This window comes from Bactrocera neohumeralis, chromosome 2, assembly GCF_024586455.1.
Source record: "Bactrocera neohumeralis isolate Rockhampton chromosome 2, APGP_CSIRO_Bneo_wtdbg2-racon-allhic-juicebox.fasta_v2, whole genome shotgun sequence".
Lineage (NCBI taxonomy): Eukaryota > Metazoa > Arthropoda > Insecta > Diptera > Tephritidae > Bactrocera > Bactrocera neohumeralis.
The window spans coordinates 26,450,051-26,471,865 of NC_065919.1; the positions used below are offsets into that span (position 1 = coordinate 26,450,051).

Here is a 21,815-nt window from a genome sequence, read left to right on the forward strand (position 1 = left end):
TTATTTTTAATCTATGTATATATCTACAAAAAATTGTAAAACTTAGTTTATATTTATATTGCATATTTGTTTTAAAGGAAGTATACATACATATATATTTTGACAGAGTTGCCCACTGCCTTCAAATACGTTTTACGCTAACATGTAAATGAGAAAAATGTATTAAATAAAAACCATTTCTGAATAAAATGTGTGAATATTTAAGCAAACAAAAATGCAATACAACCAGAGTTGCCATATTGTGCAAACTAAATATTGCAAATCGAATTAAATGTCAAAGTTCTACGAACCAGAAGATTGTTGAAAAATCCTTGACTAAAAAATTTTTCGAACAGAGTTCCCATATTAAGCTCGATACAACCAGAGTTGCCATATTATTCAAAATTAATATTGTCAATTGAATCGAATATCACAGATCTAACAATCCGAAGATTGTTGAAAAATCCTTCACTGAAAAAATTTTCAAACAGAGTTGCCATATAAAACCAAAAATTAATTGTAAATTAGTGTTGTCAAGGAAAAAAGTCTTACTAAAAGCTAGGAATTTTTATGTTTTATAAAGCAAAAAAAAATCTCACTTTTCCGTAAGCTCTAAAATAAATAAAATATTTTAAACTACAAGGCCAATATAGCGGGTCTTGCTGTTGTGATTTATATATCTTATGGTATCTAATATGTACATATGTACATATATGTACATATATCAAAGTTTATAAGTTAATATAAACTGTGTGCAATATTTGCCATTCAATAGCGATTATTTAAGAGAAAACAAGAATTTTAAAGTTGCCACCTATCTGAAATATTGAAAATTAAAAAAAATTAAATGATGGAAAAAGCACGAAATAATGATATGTAAGGAAGTTCAAAGTTAAAAATTATTTTTTGGGAGCGTGGCCACCTGTTTGAAAAGTATAATTCCAATAACTACATAAATTAAATGAGTTACTATTACAAAATAAATATCAACAAATAGTACAATAAAGTTTCAGTATGCTTACAGTTGATATAATTTGTGTGAAGCGTTGCCACATATTCAAAAATTATATTAAAATATATTTATGAAATAAATGAAAATGTTTAAGCCCTAATAAACAAGTCTGATAAATAAAGTTAGTGAGGATTGCACCGCGACCTAGGGTCTATTGTGCCAGAGAAACAAGACGGAGGTTGCTACTTTTGAGAAGGGTTGCCAACAAATCACAAATTTTAAAAGAAATTGAATGAAATTGTTTAACATGTATGTCAAAAAAATAATTTGTTAAAGAAAATTAGATATTATAATAAGAATATCAAATTAAAGATATTAGTCAAAGACTACGGTTGAAAGTTGCCACCTGTTTAGAGTATTTCAATAAATTATTTTGATAAAATTATAAATGAAAAATACGAAACGTTTTTTAAGGGTTTGAAAAATATTTGCGTCTTCAATAATTTTTGGAAGAGTTGCCACAGGCTAACAAATTTAAATTAAATCAAAGTTAATATTATCGCAAGTAATATACTATAACAGGGGCATCAAACTACAAAGACTTAATTATGTATGACATGTCTGAAATGTTTCGAGAAGAGTTGCCACCTACGCATAAAATTTTATTATCTTAAATATTTAAATGTATTCAATTTTAAAGTTATGGTATGAAATCGGTAATAGTTGTTTAACTCAGTTATCACTAACCGGTAGTATCATGCTTAGAACGTGCTAATCAAAAAAGGTTTAAAACTGTTTTAGGTATCCAGTTCCATTGCTAATTAAAAATACTTTTTAAAGAAGTATTCATATTTCTCGCTGGCTCTTTAGATATATGTATAAAAGATATTTTTCGAAAGAGTTTCTTTAACGTAATTGGCTCTAAGTTCCCGAAATGCAAACAGTAAACAGCCTTATGCCCTTGATTGTTATATTTTGAGATAATTGCAAAATGCTTTGAAGACTCATAATGAAGGCACGCTACAATTACGAACACATCGTCACCTAAATTGGTTATAAAATGGTTATATGTTGGTTATAAAATGGTTATATATTGGTTATAAAATGGTTATAAATTGGATATGTTGGACAGCGGAAGCTTAGAAGTTTATGATACATAAAAATAATATTAAGTAGTGAATCGTAAGCAATAACAAAAACAATTTAAAATTTTTTGATTAAACGCGTGTTTTGCATATAAATTATTTCTTTCTCTTTAATTTATTAACTTTTTAAGCGCATATGTTCTTATATTCAAATATAAGACACACATACATATGTATATTAGCGTGTCCATTATTTGCTGAATATATTGTTTCTCTGCAAACGCCCCATGAAGTATTTGTTCTTGCTCTAAGAACATTATTCAAACCAAACAGGATCTTTATATTGAATTTAACCCGTGCATTGTTTATAATATTGGAATTTTAATATTTCATATTAAGCAAGTAAAACTATGATTTTGAAAAAGTGACGTTCGAATACAATATTTTTCACACTAACAAAAAGATTTGTTTTTTTGTTTCATAGTGATACTGCTTTAAGAATTATATGTAGTTAAACTTATATGTATATTAAATGACCAGAGCATTCCTATAACTGATGTTGCTCATACGTCATGGTGTACTACACCAATACAGTACATTTGATGTATAAATTTAACTGAGTATAAATATAGAATATATATTTTTATCGAAAAATGTTAGATTTTGTATTACAATCTATTCTTTTCAAAGTTATATGTTTAATTTCTATGAAGATAAAAGATTTAATACAAGAGTTCACTAAATCCCATGTCAATTATTATATAAAAAGTAAAATATATAGCTTTTGGCAGCGTAGGTTTTTTAGTGCGAAAACTGAAACCTCAATGGCTTTTGCAAAAAAAAACATCAGTTGGCAAATAACGTACACCTTAATACATATACATATGCATGTGGTATATATTATATTTGAAAGTCGTTTTATAATTGCACGCTTGTTTGTATGTAAAATGGCATTAATTGTGTAAGCTCATATTTTAAATCTAACTCAACTAGGACAAGCATACGATATGTAGCACGCAAACACAAACATACATATCTAACAATGTGTGTGTGTGTGTGTATCTGAGCCACGTGATAAGAACAATGATGCCAACTAATTCACTTTGCCCCGACAGCTACGAACGTATTTGCAGAACGCTTGGATATGGCTGCTTGTATACATATGTATATATGTGTGTTTTACAGACATGTTTGTGTGTGTGTGTGCGTTTTGTGCAAACTGCCATAAATCTAAACAGCAAATTATACTTGGCTGCCAGCGAGTTGAGCAAGTGGCGCGCTAAATCACGATTTATAATATATAATATGTATGTATGAATGACTTTATGTATGTATGTATGTGTGGGTAAGCACATATTTATATACACAAACGTGGTTTTGTGTAGACTTAAAATTATCTGCTATTGTGAACATTAATATTCACACACCCACATACATACATATATACTCACATTTACACGTTATTTGAAATGTATGAATGTGTTCTTATATATACAAGTATGAGTATGCATGTGCGTGTTTGATAATATGTTTACAGCGCCGTTCCATGTCGCTGTGCGTGTCAGTGTAAATGTACGTCGGGGGATTAATCAAAAATGAGCAACCAGGCCAAAGGCTCACACGAAGTCCGGAAGCAGGAAATAGTGGCAAAAGAAGCAAGAATGCCGCAACAATACACACACACATACATACATGCAAACATGGCAAGTGGTGGTAATGGAAGTGCAAGAAAATCTACGAGCAAACCAAAGCACTCGTTAGATTGTCGCTGACAGATTTGAGCGCCGCGGCGTGCCTCTTCTGCATCTCCCTCCTCCGCAGGCACACAGCCATGCATAAGTGTGCGTGTGTTTGTGCGCTTGTCATTCGCAATGTAATTGCAAAATGCTTCTGCTACGACTGCTTTCTACGGCTTCCGCGGAATTTTAATGGCAACGCAGAAATTAATGTGTTTTTTCTTGGCTCGATTTTCATTTCTTTGCGCTTCCTCATTGCATGTTTGTGTGTGCGGGTGTTCGTGTGCCGCGGTGTGTGTTTACACAACATGTGAGTGGCTTTAGTGGCGCTTTAGCTGGGCTTTGGTTTGCTTATTAAAATTTAAATTACTCTCCTTACGTTTGTATGTGTTGGTGTGTGAGGCATGCGGTGAAATTAAAGTGTGAATTATTGCAAGAGCATGAAGAAGAGATGCAATTTTCAGATTTTCAGTATTTTTTAAAACTTATAAAAAATAAATTGTTTTGAAGTTGAAAGATATAAATATTTTGTAGTTAGTTTTCATAAATCTGTTATAGAATTATTTAAATTGAAGCAAGATAATTTAGGAAAATTAAATGAAATTATTTTATTAGTCCAAGCTTGTATCATTATAATAAGAAATTGGCAATTATAATACTTAATGCTTAAAAAATGCTAAACTAATGACTTTCTTTACAATCGAGCAAAAAGTAGTTAATTATAATAAGAAATAATGAAATTGATAACATGATTATTTTCAAATAATCAAATAAATCGCAGTAGTATCGAAAATAATTAAAAAATATATCTCATTACTTTTCGATTAATTTTGATTGTGCCCCACATTACATATAATTACTTTCGCAACTTCAAATTGCTGCATTTTGATAATCATAGCGCTTAACTCAATTTATTTTTATAAACGGTGAGTTAATAATAATTTGTGATTAAAAATGATTAGTTAAAGAAATAATTATTTTTCATTAAAAATATATAAAAGCCATTGAAATAATCAGAGAAACACAAACATAAACTTTTTAATTACTTTTTAATACTTTGTATTATTTTATATTTATTTGATTACTATTCAGTTATCTAAAGTATATACTCAATAGAAAATATTTTATAACCAAAAGTTAGTCATATTAATTTACAACGGAAAAATAGTAATAAGTATTTGTTATTAGTAAAAAAAAAGCCTAAAATAATCATTAAGTTATGTAAACTTTTTTTTTGTTACTTTTGTTTATTTAAGAGGAGGAATAAGCAATAAATTTTTATTGTTATTTAATTTTCTCTTAATTTAATTAAATTATTGAAGTAAATGAGATATTTGAAACAAATTTGAAGATTCTTAGTAATAAGTATCGATAATTTGTAATTAAACTGAACTATTTTGTTCATGTTCATCATTACAACACAGTACCTGGTAATTTAATTAAAATTAATTATTTAATTAGATAGCTAAAAAATTATATTAACTTATTTTCGATTTTTTGAGTTATTTAAGTTCAGTTTGGTGGAATTAGCAAAGTAATTAATTAATTTTTGTTTATTCTGTATTACTTAAGTTAAATTTGGTGGAACTAGCAATGTAATTAATTAATTTTTGATTATTCTGAACTCTTTAAGTTGACTTGAATTTTCAATATTATACTTAATTACGTTTGGATTATTTTGGAGTAATTAACTAGAATTTTGTAGAATTAGCAATGCAATTAATTACTTGATGATTATTCCGAATAATTTAGTGTAATTTCCAATGTATTTAATTACTTTGGCTTATACTGAATTACTTAAGTTGAATTTTGTGGACTTAGTAATTTAACTAATTAACTACTTGTTGATTATTCCGAATAATTTAATTGAATTTAATGTAATTTAAAGTATATTTGTTGAATTTTTGTGAAAAAACAATGTAATTAACAATAATTTAATTGAATTTATGGCAATTTCCATTGTATTTAATTATTTTTTGATTATTCTGAATTACTTATGTTGATTTCTGTGGAATTAGCAATGTATTTAATTATTTTTTATTATTAATATTTGAAACAAATTTGAAGATTCTTAGTAATAAGTATCGATAATTTGTAATTAAACTGAACTATTTTGTTCATGTTAATCATTACAACACAGTAAATGGTAACTAAATTAAAATTAATTATATAATTAGATTGCTAAAAAATTAAATTAAATTATTTTCGATTTTTCTGAGTTATTTCAGTTAAGTTTGGTGAAATTAGCAAAGTAATTAATTACTTTTTGTTTATTCTGTATTACTTAAGTTGAATTTGGTGGAACTAGCAATGTAATTAATTAATTTTTGATTATTCTGACTTCTTTAAGTTGACTTTACTTGAATTTTCAATATTATATTTAATTACGTTTTGATTATTTTGAATTAATTAAGTTGAATTTTATAGAATTAGCAATGCAATTAATTACTTGATGATTATTCCGAATAATTTAGTATAATTTCCAATGTATTTAATTACTTTTGGTTTGTTCTGAATTACGTAAGTTGAATTTTGTGGCCTTAGTAATTTGACTAATTAACTACATGTTGATTATTCCGAATTATTTAATTGAATTTAATGTAATTTACAATATATTTGTTGAATTTTTGTGAAAAAAAAACAATAAAATTAATAATAATTTAATTGAATTTATGGTAATTTCCATTGTATTTAATTATTTTTTGATTATTCTGAATTACTTAAGTTGATTTCTGTGGAATTAGCAATGTATTTAATTATTTGTTTAATGGAATTTGTAAGCCATTATCATAAAGAATAACTTAGTTAATAATTAAGTGTTTTTAATTAAATTAAAAATAAATTATTTTGCTTACATTTAGTGGCTTTTAATTGAACTAATATTCAGCACTTGCTGAGACAACAAAAAAATTTAATTAATTACGTTTTAGTAATTCTGTATAATTTTAATTGAATGTAATTACTTTTAGCATTTATAATTTAATTACATTTGATTATGGCATCGATAATATTTAATTACTAATTATCACTGCTTACGAAAGGAGAAATAAAAGGAATTTGGATTTAAATATACATTTTTTCCAAAATATAAAAGTGTAATTTCAACCCTAAATATTCGGCATTCGGCTGCAATTTGTATGATTGTCAGAGTAAGCGTGATAAAAGAAACAGCGAAAACTCTTGTAAGCAATTTTTACACATAAAATCAGAACTGTACGCAAAAATGTTAAAGAGCTAACAAAAAATAAATCTCAAAAAATTATTATATTGACAACTTAATTTAATTTGGCATCTCATTACCGAAGCGTACAGCAACTCAAGTGAGTTTACTCGGAACTGCGGTAAAAAAGAACCAACAGCCGTGCGAAGAACCGAGCAGACTTGCTGTGTGGGATGAGATTGCGAAATTGAAATTGATGATATAACAATTCAAAGACCCTTCGTACTCGCAGAGAAGAAACGACGGTTGAAAACCAGTGCGCCAAGGTAAGCCAAAAAGTATGCTACAAAGAGCGATAAGCGAAAAATACGCAGCAAAGCGACTTAAAATACAATTACCGCAGAGAAAAATGTAGGTGGGATTATTAAAATAAGTAAGTACGAGCCATGAGCAAGAGAAGCAAGCAGAAAGAAGTGCGTTAGGGTAGAAAATAAAAAATGTGACTCAACGCAAAGTTGCTTAGATCAATCAGCGCTCACTGCATACTTGTAGGCAGCGTGTAGTAATAATAGCCGAAATTTAGGCGGGTGGTTGGGTATTGGGATAAGGATAAGGTTTGGAAAGGGCACGAAAATGAAACGGCATGAATTTTGAAAGCGTGAAAAGTGTACGAAATATTTTGAAGATGTGGAGTAGCAGCTAACGGTCAATCAAATCTGCAAACTTCCCAAATCGTGCGTAAAACTTAATGCATTAAAGAAATAAACGTAAGAAAATTGCTACAAAAGCAGTTTAAATGGAGACTCGCAACTGTGTAACGATTGAGGTCGGCTCATGCCATTCGATGCGCATTTTAAGATTTTGTAGCATACACTTAGGTGGTGGAGTGTGTTTTATGCGTTGCCTACGTGCATTATACGATTTTTGGTCATTTGTAAGATTTCGTGGACAATTGTTCAAACGGTTTATAAAAGTTTTTTGCTCAATACTTTAAAGCGTTTGAGATTTAAAAATTTTCTATAAAGCATTTGAAATTTAAACCAAAAAGCATTGAATTTGATCATACTTTTTTCAATAATTCAACAAGCAATGAAATGAATGGCTTTAATATATTTATTAAATACCAGATAAAAGCAGACCACACAATTAGCATTTAAAAAAACGATAAATAGAAAATTAAAGGAGACTATCGAAGCTTTTTCAAACACAAAAAATTCTCTTTGTGTACTGTGGAGTGGCTACAAATTATGCGCGCCAAAAAGCATACATATTAGACAAATTTATGCTCGACAACTAAACGCGTGGAATGGAAAAGGAAAAATCTGGATTCTCAAGAAAAGTCAGTAAGATTTGCCAGATGTAAGACAGAAGACATCAAAGAACTAGGCATGAAATGAAATGGTTTCGGTTTTTCAGTTTATGTATTCAATGGCTCTGGTAATGAAGACAGACCTCTACTTACATGGTTATGTCACAAAAAAAAATAAAAATTACGAATAGAAAACACATGCCCAACACATCTTAAACTATTATGAGCTTAGTATTCTGAGTCAGCAATCAAAACAGAGGATTCGGCCTCCTAAAGTAATTTTGAAAGAACTTTCCTGAAAATAGTGGCGCACATGCTCTAGATTACTCTACATTGTTTAGTCTATACTTCAATGGACGTCAGGATTATTGGAACTTAACAACAGCACAGCTTACTGACACACATTGAAGCCCGACGAAGCTTGATTAAATTTCGCAAAATTCACTAATACAACCATATTATATCTAATCACTTTTCGCAGGACTGCACGCCGCCATGCACCCCTCAAGCAACGCCCGTACTTTATTTGCTTTTGTGCCTTTTTGTTGTTGTTTTTGTTTTTGCCACCCAAAACCAATTCGGTCTCGCAACATTATGCCCCATTAAAGGTTTTACGCCTCAAATCGCACATTAAACTTAATCAAGATATTAATAATTTAAGCGACTTGACGCAAACAACAGCCAGCGTGGCCACCCATAAACGGTGCTACATGGCGTATACGTGTTGCCATTTTCGAGCTGCGTGTTGCATGTAGTTAACGCAAATGTACTGCCACAACGGAGTCGATACGCTGCAACGCATATTAACGAGCGATTGCGGAGCCCGTGTGTATGTGTGTGTGTTAGCTTGCGTTGTTATCTGCCTTTTTTTGCAAGGAAAGTTGCGTCTGCGGCAAATTCGATAGGCCGTAAATGCTTCTGACTACCGAAACTGCCGGCTGGCCGTCGAACTGTTGTTGCCGCGCTGCGTTTAAGTTGTAACTGTTTAGGCTTATTTGAATATATTTGCCCGTGCGTACAAGCAGATTATCATGTTCCATGCCGCCAAGGAAACTACAAACGCACACACGCATACATGCTTGTATATGTGAGTGAGTGTGTGTGTTTGTGGCTTCGAAAGTTGTTGCGGTGTGACAAGCGCACGTTGGCAACTGAAATATTCAATACAACTGCAGACAAGCATGACCGACAGCCAGACAGATAAATGGCCGAAAGGGTAGCTATCTCGTGGGGAATGCGAATTCGCAGCGCAAAGTGGCGGCAATGAGTGTGTGGCGTGTTGGTTAGCACCAGCTTTATGTTGGCTTACCACGTTGGTTGTAGGTTTGCACAGATAGAGAAGGGCCAAGTTATACAAATACAAATACAAACGCTTCTACGCTACTAAGATAACTAAGATAACAGCTTCCTCTGCTGGCTAACTGTTGTTTCTTAAGTGAAATTTGGTGTAAGTGTTCTAGCGTTGTGGCACAGTTGCAAGTCCGTCGTGTGGTCAAGTTCGTTTGTTTTTGCTGCTCTTGCTGCTGTTTGCTGGCATCAACTGTCAAATATTCATTGCAAATTGCTTGTGAAGCCGCAAAGCGTTGGACAGATCCACATATAAGCACACGCAGATAACAGTGCTATTTCAAGCCTCTGGTTAAATGTTATAATAAATATTCATGTATTCACAACTGAAGATTTATAATCTTGTAAAATCAGTGCGGCTTCGTTACATCTTCGACTTCTGGACTGCAATGTCGCAAAGAAAACATTCAATATTATATTTGATATTAATGAGAACATCTTATTTAGCACACTAGGAAAGCCATTCTCTGAAATTTCCTTGAAAGTGAACGGAGCGAATTTCAAATGAAATTATATAAAAAGAAGCATGAATTCACTTTTTGTTCACGGTTTTACTGTTTAGGAAAGGTCCACATTTAAAGGCATATTAAAGATCTCTTATAAAAAGGAACTTTACAAAATTATTCTACTTGTGTTTGTAGCAGATTAGGCTAGAAATATTTCTGAGGATCAGTTTAGCCCTCAAATGGTAGTCCTTAAGATAAATGCGACTCTTTGTTTGGAAGGAGAAAGTTCAGGAAGTATTTAAAATGCAAAATGGAAAAGGTTTTTGTAGAGAAGGTCTTGAGGCTAGAAAAGGAAAAGTGTCATTTGTGATACCGAAATCTTCTAACGATTACCCCTTATATATAGACTAAATATCCTGAGCCTATTACAGGAGGTCTTAATTACAGAAGGCATATTAACCAAGACGGTTCAGTTAGAGTCTTTCGCGAGTTTGATAGTCAAGGAGGAACTGCACTGATGGTTTTCTCTCAATTTTTTAGCCAGTGGACAGAGGACACTGAGGACATTATGCAGCTAAGTAGAACATGCCTTCACTTAGGGCGGGCTCACACAAGAAACTGTCACAGAGGCCGAGCAACAAAGAGCTAAACCGTGCCATTGAAATCTGCAAAAAGTAAACTGAGAAGAGTTTCGAAACGATTTAAACATGAGTTAAGGTACAAAGGCGTAATGAAATAATAAGGCATGTTAATGCCTTATTTCCCACATAAGAAAAACTATTTGAGAAAACAAGAGCTGCCGGTTGAGCTGGCTGCAGGGACACTTAAAATAATGAATACACTTGGACCAGATGACATAACAGCAAAGGTACTAAAAATAAAAGCTAAAAATCACTTAAACATGTAGATAGAAAGCTTAAGCGCTTGCCTAAAGGAAAGGGAAATTCAAAGAATCTATCAGTATACTGACGGCAAGAAGCACCGATAGAAGAAGTTAGATAGCTTAACACTCATAAAGTCATACGGTATCAGACCGGCTAGATCAACACTGGGGGCAATTGTTTTACTCACTAGCCTGGACGTGCGGAATACCTGCGCTAAATGAGAAAACACGATTGATGCACTAGAAAGATGTAAAATACCTACATATCTCAGGCTGAAGCTGAATAGTTACTTGAAAGACAGAATCTTGCTGTAAGACCTCTGAAGACCACCACACTTAAAAATCACGTCAGAACATAAGAATCAATTACTTGGGTCTAAGATTAGATTTCAGACTTACTTACTTGGTACAGGTACACCACGATGCAGAAAAGTCATCTAAAATTCTCAAACCATTTTTTAACTTAGCTGACTGAGAGTTATGGGCAGATGCATGTTAGAAATATGTGTATAACCGACCTTAGCCTTAGAGAGCCTTTAAAAACGTGTGTCTCACAATAATTCTGAGGGTAGTATCGGCATACCGTATAGTTCATATCGAAGCTCTAATGGTTATAAGCGGAAGCAAAGAAGAAGTTGACAAAGAACAAATTTTACCACCAAATAAAGGAAATGGGCTAATAAAAAATATAAAAAAGTAAAAACAGTAAATCTTATGACGAAAAATATGAAATGACGTCCTGAATAAATGCAAAGGTGTTCCCAGCGTGAGCGACGGATCCACAGAGGAGAATATTTTCGTGACCTGATAGTGGCACATCGTAAATATCTTATCTTTGACGACTTCATGATGTAGAAAATATTAGAAAATAGGCCTTCAACAGATAACTTTTAAAGTCATCATTCTTTACTTTCTTTACTTGACTTTCACTGCAACTTTTTTTGGCAGCTCTCGTTACCACAGTTAATTAGTCTTCCAAGTAAGCTACTTTGTCTAACAGCGAAAACACATCTCTCTAATGCTCGTAAACATATTACAAAACCTCTTCAATTTTCAAATTCTGTTTTCACTGCCAATTGACGTTGACAATTTTCTGCGAATCACATCAAATAAATTTAGTATTTCCAACTGTCGTTTAGTTTTTAATAAATAATCACAGCATTAAATAATGAATGTCAGGCATGCAACCACATTTTGGCGGTCAACAGTTGTGATTGCTCAGAAAAGTTGCTTAATTTTGAGCTGGCGTTGGCTTTTACTGCGAATTCCATATTGTTGTTCTTTGTTCAGCTCAGTAAATGAAATTAATTATTCAGAATTCACTGTTGTTGGTGGTTGATATTAAATAGAAAGTTTGAGAATTTATAATAAGCAAAACAAATCTTGTAAATTAATTGTCACAGGTATAAACAATTTAATTTCAAATTTAAATAATGTAAAATTCAGAGAAAGAGCGCCCAGATTTCTTCTTCTCTTCCGCCGCAGATTTAGAAGCTGTTTTAAAGTAATGAAAGGTTTGGGTTTTTGAAGACCAGAAATAGGTTCAATAATGCAACAAAATTTTTTAAGAATAGATTTTGCCTTCATAGATCAGTCCTAGAAATTTCTGAGTGACTCTTAGATCTCTTAGCGAACAACTGTAGACAAAGTATGAGTTTCTTTTTTAATGAAAGTAGTTTTTTTTCAAAGAGTTTCATATCCCTGTAAGTTTAAAGCAATTGATGGACTGATTACTTTCCTTTGGTTTCAATTCCATTGATGTGTGATATATTTTTGAGTGATCACCACAAAACATCGTTTTTGAGAGGAGCTCCCGGAGATCAGTCGTAGTTCCTTTCAAATGAATATTTTTCGAATACTAAGTCTTAAAATACAGTTAGAAGACACCATAGTATGTGCACAAATTATTGGATCAATAAATTTAAAAGTTTTCTCAAAAAAGTTTTGGAAAATTCGCTTCTCTACGGCCTTCAAACTGTATATAAACCTTTAATAGAAATATTTTCACATATAAATTTAGTAAAGGCTAAGCCCCAATCAGAAATGTTCATAATGAGCTTGCAATTTCTGCTGCTACAGGAATACTAGCCATTCGAAATATCACATTTTATTGCTAAGCGCTTTAAGACTGCGCGATTGGTGAAAGCGCTTAACTATCACATTGTGTATGTGGTGAGCTTTATAACACTTTCTCTATTATTTAAATGTTTCCAGGAGGACTTCGGAAAAAAAATGAGGCAGATTCCTGCTTAAATTAATGTCAAAACAAAATAAGGAAACTGTGGGACGGCATTTCAAACTCCTTACGTACAGCTCCAACCGAAACCATTGGTTTTCGGAAAATGCAAAAGAACAGCTGGTACGACGAGGAGTGCCGTGTCGCAGCGGAGAGAAAACAGGCTGCCTACCTCGCAACGTTACGATCGACCACTACACGTGCGGGATGGGATAGATAACGAGTTGAAGAGGGAAGCGAGATGCATTTGCAGACAGAAAAAGAGAGAGGCCGAAATGCGTGAGTATGAAGAGCTTGACAAGCTGGCCGACAGAGGAAATGCTCGAAAATTCTACGAAAAGATGCGGAGACTTGCAGAAGGTTTCAAAACCGGAGCACACTTTTCTAGAACCCGCAAAGGTGATCTATTGACCGATGCACAAAGCATACTAAAATTATGGAGGGAACATCCATGCTGAATGGCAGTGAACGCACAACGCCAGGAGAAGGAGAACCCGATTCCCCAATCGATGACGATGGAGCAGACGTTCCATTTCCCGACCATGAAGAAGTTCGAATAGCAATTACACGACTGAAGAACAACAAAGCGGCGGGGGCCGATGGATTGCCGGCCGAGCTATTCAAACATGGCGGCGAATAACTGATAAGGAGCATACGTCAGCTTCTTTGTAAAATATGGTGGGATGAAAGTACGCCCACGATTGGAATTTAAGTGTGCTATGCCCAATCCAGAAAAAGGGAGACCCCACAATCTGCGCCAACTACCTTGGGATAAGCCTCCTCAATATCGCATACTCGTATAAGGTTCTATCGAGCGTATTGTGTGAAAGACTAAAGCCCACCGTCAACAAACTGATTGATCCTTATAAGTGTGGCTTTAGACCTGGCAAATCAACAACCGACCAGATATTCACCATGCGCCAAATTTTGGAAAAGACCCGTGAAAGGAGAACCGACACACACTACTCTTTGTCGATTTCAAAGCTGCTTTCGACAGCACGAAAAGGAGCTGCCTTTATGCCGCGCTGTCTGAATTTGGTATCCCCGCAAAACTTATACGACTAAACTGAGGTTGAACAACACCAAAAGCCCCGTCAGCATCGGGAAGGACCGCTCCGAGCCGTTCGATACCAAACGAGGTTTCAGACAAGGCGACTCCCTGTCGTGCGACTTCTTCAATCTGCTGCTGGAGAAAATAATTCGATCTGCAGAACTTAATCGAGCAGGTACAATATTTTATAAGAGTTAACAGCAACTGGCGTATGCCGATGATATTAATATCATCGGCCTCAACACCCGCGCCGTTAGTTCAGCTTTTTCTAGACAAGGAAGCAAAGCAGATGGGTCTGGCAGTGAACCAGGGCAAGACGAAATATCTCCTGCCATCAAACAAATAGTCATCTCACACGCTACCTGGCACTCACGTCACTGTTGACAGTCATAGCTTTGAAGTTGTAGATAGTTTCGTATATTTGGGAACCACCACCAATAATGTCAGCCTGGAAATCCAACGCAGGATTGCTCTTGCCAACAGGTGCTACTTCGGACTGAGTAGGCAATTGAAAAGTAAAGTCCTCTCTCGACGAACAAAAGCAAACCTCTATAAGTCACTCATAATTCCCGTCCTGCTATATGGTGCAGAGGCTTGGGCGATGACAGCAACCGATGAGTCGACGTTACGAGTTTTCGAGAGAAAAGTTCTGCGAAAGATTTATGGTCCTTTGCGCATTGGCCACGGCGAATATCGCATTCGATGGAACGATGAGCTGTACGAGATATACGACGACATCGACATAGTTCAGCGAATTAAAAGGCAGCGGCTACGCTGGCTAGGTCATGTTGCCAGGATGGATGAACACACTCCAGCTCTGATAGTATTCGACCCACCGGGGGAAGCAGAGGAAGGGGAAGACCTCCACTCTGTTGGAAGGACCAAGTGGAGAAGGACGCTACGCTTGGAATATCCAATTGGCGCCACGTAGCGAAAGGAAGAAACGACTGGCGCGCTGTTGTTAACTCGGCTATAATCGCGTAGGCGGTGTCTACGTCAATCAAGAAGAAGATAAAATTGAAGGCAGGAAATACTTCAAGGACTAGTCCCAATGGTGATTTTTGATCAAGTGGCAGTTTCCCAAAAAAGTCTGATTTTTGTTAAAAAAATACATATCGGAGTGGCTTCAAATACCGGACTTAGTATCAAAAATTCTTATTCTTTGTATCAATAACTGAAAAGCTGTCTAGAAATTAGGATGAAAAATCTATCAGTTCAAGTCTGCTTAGCCAATTCAGAGAATTTTTTATCACCAACGCTGAAAACTGCATTCCAATTATTCCAAAAGAAGTTTCGGAGCCGTTTATATTATATTAAAAATTCTGACAAATAACTTTAAATTTGCGGATAATATACTCAAACATATTTTTACTTGATTGATATGCCAAAAAAAAATATATTTTTAAATTCGCAAATGGATATATCCCTTTAGACAACTTAGTACTTAATTTCACTACAACAAAAGCGGCACTAAAATTCTGTAGGATTAAAGTTTTCCTTAGCAGACAGAAAACGACTTGAAGAAATTTGAATTTAAAGTCAGAATCAGAGCATGCGTTAGATTATAAACAGCGAAAAATTATATTTTGAAGAAGATCCTATATTAAGTTTTTCTTTGTTCCACAGTTGGAAGGTTTGGTAACTAACTTGAAGCTGGAGCTCGCTGTAGTAAAAATTTGAGCCTAACAGAGGACAAGTGTATGATTGGTAAAATATTTGATTATATTAAAAAATTAGTTTAGCAAATTTCATGTGAACGGGAGAGAAATTAGCAATAGCGGAAATTACTGAGTTATTTTGTAATAATAGCATTGTCTAAATAGCCAGAATTTATATTTATTTAATGAAGGCAATATAAAAACGAATTTTAAACATTGTTAATGACAACAATAGGTGGCTGCAATGTAAATATGCTCTGCAATAAAACCGACTAAATTAACTTTTGTGACTAAAGTGCGCCACACACAAACAAACACACACACACGCACAAAAATTAGAGACTATACAAAAATATTGCACAATTTACCTAGCACTAAGCAACAAAGTGCTTTCAGATGCACATGTACTAGCACATAGCATAAAGTATGTATATAGACATAGTCTAATAGGCATACACACACCCACGCGGGCTTAATATGAAACTAAAATAGCAACGAGCGCGCGCAAATTTGCTTTAGCATTCAACCAAGCGTTGTTTCATTTAATATGAATACATTTATTTTATAATAAATATTAATGAATACAAAAACAACAATAACTGTTGAGTAAATAAAGCCTGCGCAACAGGATAATTGCGTTTTAGACCTTCAGCGGTGTTTAATGCTTAAAATTACTCATACGCCCTGTAGGCCCAACATACACAACAACGCGCACATGCACGTATATAGTCTCACTCACCGTTATTCACACCGTTAATGGCCATTAAATGGCGACAATGACAGTGACGAGCAAGCGAAAACATGTGTGCATACACACTGACGCACACATATACAAGCACAGACTGAACTCACAATGAGCTAGGCACTTGAACACGCAGTTCCTCATACAAAAAGTAATCGTGATACATACATGTGCATATAAAAATTTTTTTTAAATACGATTCAAGCATTTTTATATAATTTCCTCTCATATTTGAATATTATGTGTAAAGTATGTCGGATTATATTTGTTTCCCTGTAAAATGCTCACAAAAGTACATACTTGGTTGGAAGGGGATAATAAATGTGTTAATTTGGCAGAAATTTGATAATGGTATACACTAGGCTTCTGGCCAAGAAATGAATGTAAAAAATCGTAAGCTAAAATACATACATACATATATGTTTTACTTTAGGGTATATACATTGGCCAAAAGAGGGAAGCAGTACTAATCACAAGCAGGAAGAAATTAGAGGTCGCCACAATCAATATTGACGGATATACCATTACGACCCAGCAATCTTTGAGATATCTAGGAGTGTTGATAGACTCGAGGTTAAGTTACAGGACGCATATAGACAAAAGCCTGTGAAAGAGCATCAAGGGTGACCGCAACGCTAACGAGAATAATGGCTAACATAACTGCACCCATATGGGGGACAGCGCTGCAGCAGAAACCCTATCGCACTGTATCACATCAGGCGGCTGGAGTCATATCAGGCCTCATACCAGCAGACATAATGGCCATGGAAATTAAGCGAATTTTCGATAAAAAAAAAAAAAAAAAATCACTGGCGCTCGCTTAACGAAAGAAGAGAGGAAGCAGGAAAGACAAAAGAGCCTGAACGAACGGCAGAAAAGATGGGACGAAGCAACTACGGAGAGATGGACGCAAAGGCTTATTAGAAGCATACCAGCATACAACTGACTGGTTGTTACAGAGAATATCTATGCAAATATGGACAAGCTGACTAAATAAATTTCTTCTTTTGCAGCAGCAGCGGCGAAAATGCATTGCATATCTTCTTTTCCTGCCGAACTATGAAAAAGAAAGACAAGAAATAGAGAATGTGATAAACGATCGAGTGACAACGGAGAATATAGTGCTTTACATGATCGAATCGAAGGTGGTCTGGGACGAAATGAGAGCGTGGGCAGTTATAGCTACACAGCGAATCTGAGTTAGAGCGAATGGCTAAGCTTGGTCCCACGACATAATGCCTGGCGGCAGTTCCGTGGACCAAATACAAGCAATGAAGACGGAGTTCAGCGTTTAAGAGTAGGCGTGCTCTGCCGCAAGACTTAATTGGGAGAGCGGACTATACGAATAGTGCATATCGTCCGGAAAATGACGATATCTTTGAAGATTCTCTCTCGGAGAACAAAACAAAAAACGGTATATACATAGAAAAATATTCTACATAGTTTGAACACGTAATTAATCCGCACAGCTTGCTTTTTTGAACTTTGCATCCACTCTATAAAGGCTTCAAGCAAGCAGAAATTATAAACTAAATTCCATGCGCATTCGAAAGCCTTGTTACAATCTTACTAAATCCATTCATTCATTCACCAGAGTGATCTGTGCATTCGTCGGGTGATACCACATAGAAATTTTTAAAGTAAAATTTTAACAATTTTAAAGACACTAAATCTATAATATGTATATTACCAGATTATGCTTATTTTGATTTGCCAAGAGACAGCGTATCTTGATTGTTATTCAATTGTTTCAATATTCCGTACAAGCGTCCTACTATCATGTAAGTCTTTTTCAGTATTCTTGTCATTTGAAGCGTAAAAAAAATTTTTTTTGAAGTTATATTTCTTATACGAGTTCGGAAAAGGTTGCGATAGATTCAGGTTGCGCAACCTTGCTCAATATGAATCTACGCAACCTTGTCTGCGAGGATGTTCGAGCAGCAAGCGAAGCGATGACAATCGGCGATCGCTTGTTCGTTCCTTTCGGCACAGCTCGGCTTTTCTACCAACAACACAATGTTGCCATGCTTATGCTGTTGTTGTTTTTGTAGAAAAATGTTTAAATTTTTGGTTGGTGACATACTCAATTTAAAATAAATTCTGTTGGGATTCGAACCTACGTGCTCGTCGTTACTTTTGAAGCGCTTACCACCAACACCACCATTGACACTTGAATTGCGTTGTCCTAATTATGGTTTGGTTATGCATGAAAGAAATATACAAGGATCGTCGATTGTTACCTCTTTCCTTGCTGCTGCTGCGCATAGGTATGTTTGTATGCTTGTTCATTATTGAAGTTATACTCCTTTTTCTTTCCTTTGTCTTTCATTTCTGCAAATTCTCAACTATTTTATGTGCCCTTTTATTGAAATACCCTGCGCTGGCCGTTGAAAAATTAAGGCTATACTTTACAGGGTTATTTCTGTAGTTAGTCTTCATTTACATTTTTTGGAAATCGACCCGCGATGACGAGGTATATCGTTTTATCTGACAGCGTGAGGTTTAAGAAGTTCATTTCTAATTTTGTCTTGTGGCATATTAGAAATGATGTTTCTTCGAAAATCGTTCGCTTACAACGGATAAAACGACTTCTGAGTGGTGATTTTAATGAATGAATTCCTTTTGGTTGAAATGCTCTGCGTTGGCCGTTGAAAAGTTAAGACTTTACTTCTCAGGATCATTCATTTCTTCAAAGAAATTAATGACCTTTAGAAATATGCATATTTGCATTATTTCGTTGTCATTTCCATATTCGTAGCAATGAAAATTCTTTGGCATAAGTAAAGTAATGGCCGCGGATTGTCACCCCTTGCCGCTGTAGCAGCTTCGCCTACAAACATGCGTAAATATGTATGTATGTATACGTATGATCGTGAATACATATCGACGCAGATTTTTGCGAGAAGCACCAGAAAGTTGTGCAATTTATGATATTTAGCTTTTGCCATCGTCGCGAAAAGACGACTTGTTGGCAAAGGCATGCTCGGGGAGATATTAAATTATAATAAATTTATAAATGTGAATTTAAGTTTTCTAGTTTTCTTTCATACAAAATGATATGCATTTCTTGGAATATCACTAAGAAGTATAACTTCATCCGCGCGTAGGGACTCCACGCACCTTTTTTTTATCTCAAATATGTCGAACATTTAGTCTAAAAAGTATTTTACAAAAAGATATTATTTACTAATGTGATATGAAGAAAACCTCCGCCGAAACTGTCGTATTTAGGTGGAAGTTTATTATGAATACATATATGTGTCAACTCGATGAAGATTGCTGCCTTGTGTGTGGCACAGAGTTCACAGTCAATGGTCAATCAGTCTATTCGACGGCAAAGCTGATTATCGTGCCACCAATGTGTTGCTCTGTGATTCCTGACGTTGGGGCTGGTAAAACTATTAATAGGGCCTTTGAAGCGAACGATTGCCAGCAAACGTACAGAATTTCCGACACGACACGACGTAATAATTTTTCTTCATTACAACACTCGGCTTCTTGTGGTAAGACCGGTTAAAAACTATTGTCAAAACTGCCGCTGGGAAGTGTCTCAACCGTCTTTAAGCCCTGACATTTCCCTTTCAGATTTTTTTTGTTCCGCTCGATGCAAAACACTCTCACTAAAATAACGTTCTCAACAGAAAGGAAACAGCAGGCTTATTTCATTCTTGACTCTTTGCGATGAAATAAAGTGCAGACTCAATAATAATGCCGTTTTGAAAGGGTTTAGCAAACATTTCTAGCAAGTGTTGTTCTATTCTTATATTTCAGCTTCATTCTCAATTCTACTGACATTTTTAAAGTAATTCAACTCTGTGTATAAAAAGTGGTGTGCTTATTTAAAACTAAAGTGTAGTTCTCGAGCTCTACATAGAGCAGTACATATGTATATGTACATACTTCAACCATGCGCAGATTTACAGCACATAGTAAATACGATTTTTGGTAATAATTTGGGAGAGAGGATTTTAGTGCAAACAATAACGATCGAACAATCTAAGAATCAGCATTTTTTGGTTCTATTCTTCTTTTTGGAGACTGTTCGATATGATTGCCTGTACACGAAATTTCCATTAGGCATGGCAACTGGCTGTTAATAAAAAGTTATGTTATAACTAAACAAAAATAAACCAAAAGAGTTGATTAAAAACTGGGATTATTAAAATTAAATATTTCTAATGAGCGCCAAATGAAAAGTGATCTTTGATCATTTTTGAGGTTTCCTACTTTTTTAAAGAAAACAAAAACATAGAAACTCCCAATTTAATGGGGAATGTTTATTATCTTTCGAAAGAAAATTATTTGGCATATATTTTTTGAAGATTAACTCCTCCAAATGTTGGCCGCGGCAACGTCTCAGATGGTTCATCCGTTGAGTTCAATTTTCGATGACTCGATCGAGCATTTCGACTGGCGAATAAGACGCGTGCTGTTTTGCTCCAAAGCCAGAATCAAAGCGGGATTGTCCGCATAGACTTTAGACTTTACATAGCCCCACAGGAAAAAGTCTAAGGGTGTGATATCACATAATCTTTGTTGGCCAATAGACCGGCCCAAAACGTGAAATTATCTCCTCACCGAAGTGTTCTCTCAATAAATCCATTGAATTATGCGGTGTGTGGGAAGTGGCGCCGTCTTGTTGAAACTAAATGTCACCGAGGTCACGAGCTTCAATTTCAGGTATCAAATAGTCAGTTATCACGACCCGATAACGGTCGAAATTGACGGTTACGTTCTCACCGACATCATTTTTGAAGAAATATGAACCGATGTTACCACCGGCTCATAAACCGCACCAAACCGTTGTGTTTTTCTATATGAAAAGGCAGCTCTTGAATCTCCTCAGGTTCTTCTTCGTCACAAATGTGTCAATCGAGTTGCTGCGAATGTCGCCGAATCGACTCTCCACGGTCTTGGTGTACACTCTCAGCTACGGCTGCTATATTTTCTTCACTGCGTCCTGCGATGTGGTCTATTCGGTCGAATATTATACAATATTGAATGCTGGGTCTCAAGGTGGGAGGGTAATGGTGTTGCGAATAGTACGCTCAATAGATACGCTCATAAGTTGAGCGAAGCGCGCGAAACATTTTTTTACAGAACGTGAATTTTCGTAATAAAGTTGAACGATTTGTGATTGTTGTTCAGGCGTAAGTTTTTCCATGATGAAATGCCAAACATACTGAACAAAAATAACATGACAGCTTAACACGATTAACGTGGATTTCGTC

The 21,815-nt window shown here is 34.8% G+C and overlaps 1 protein-coding gene and 1 pseudogene across 9 annotated transcripts in view; one reads left to right on the plus strand and one right to left on the minus strand.

Moving 5' to 3' along the window:
• Positions 1-21,815, minus strand: part of LOC126759481 (dystrophin, isoforms A/C/F/G/H) — a 558,659-nt gene that overhangs the window by 254,109 nt on the left and 282,735 nt on the right. The gene's annotated exons all lie outside the window — the stretch shown is intronic.
• Positions 18,982-19,184, plus strand: LOC126751823 (small nucleolar RNA U3; annotated as a pseudogene).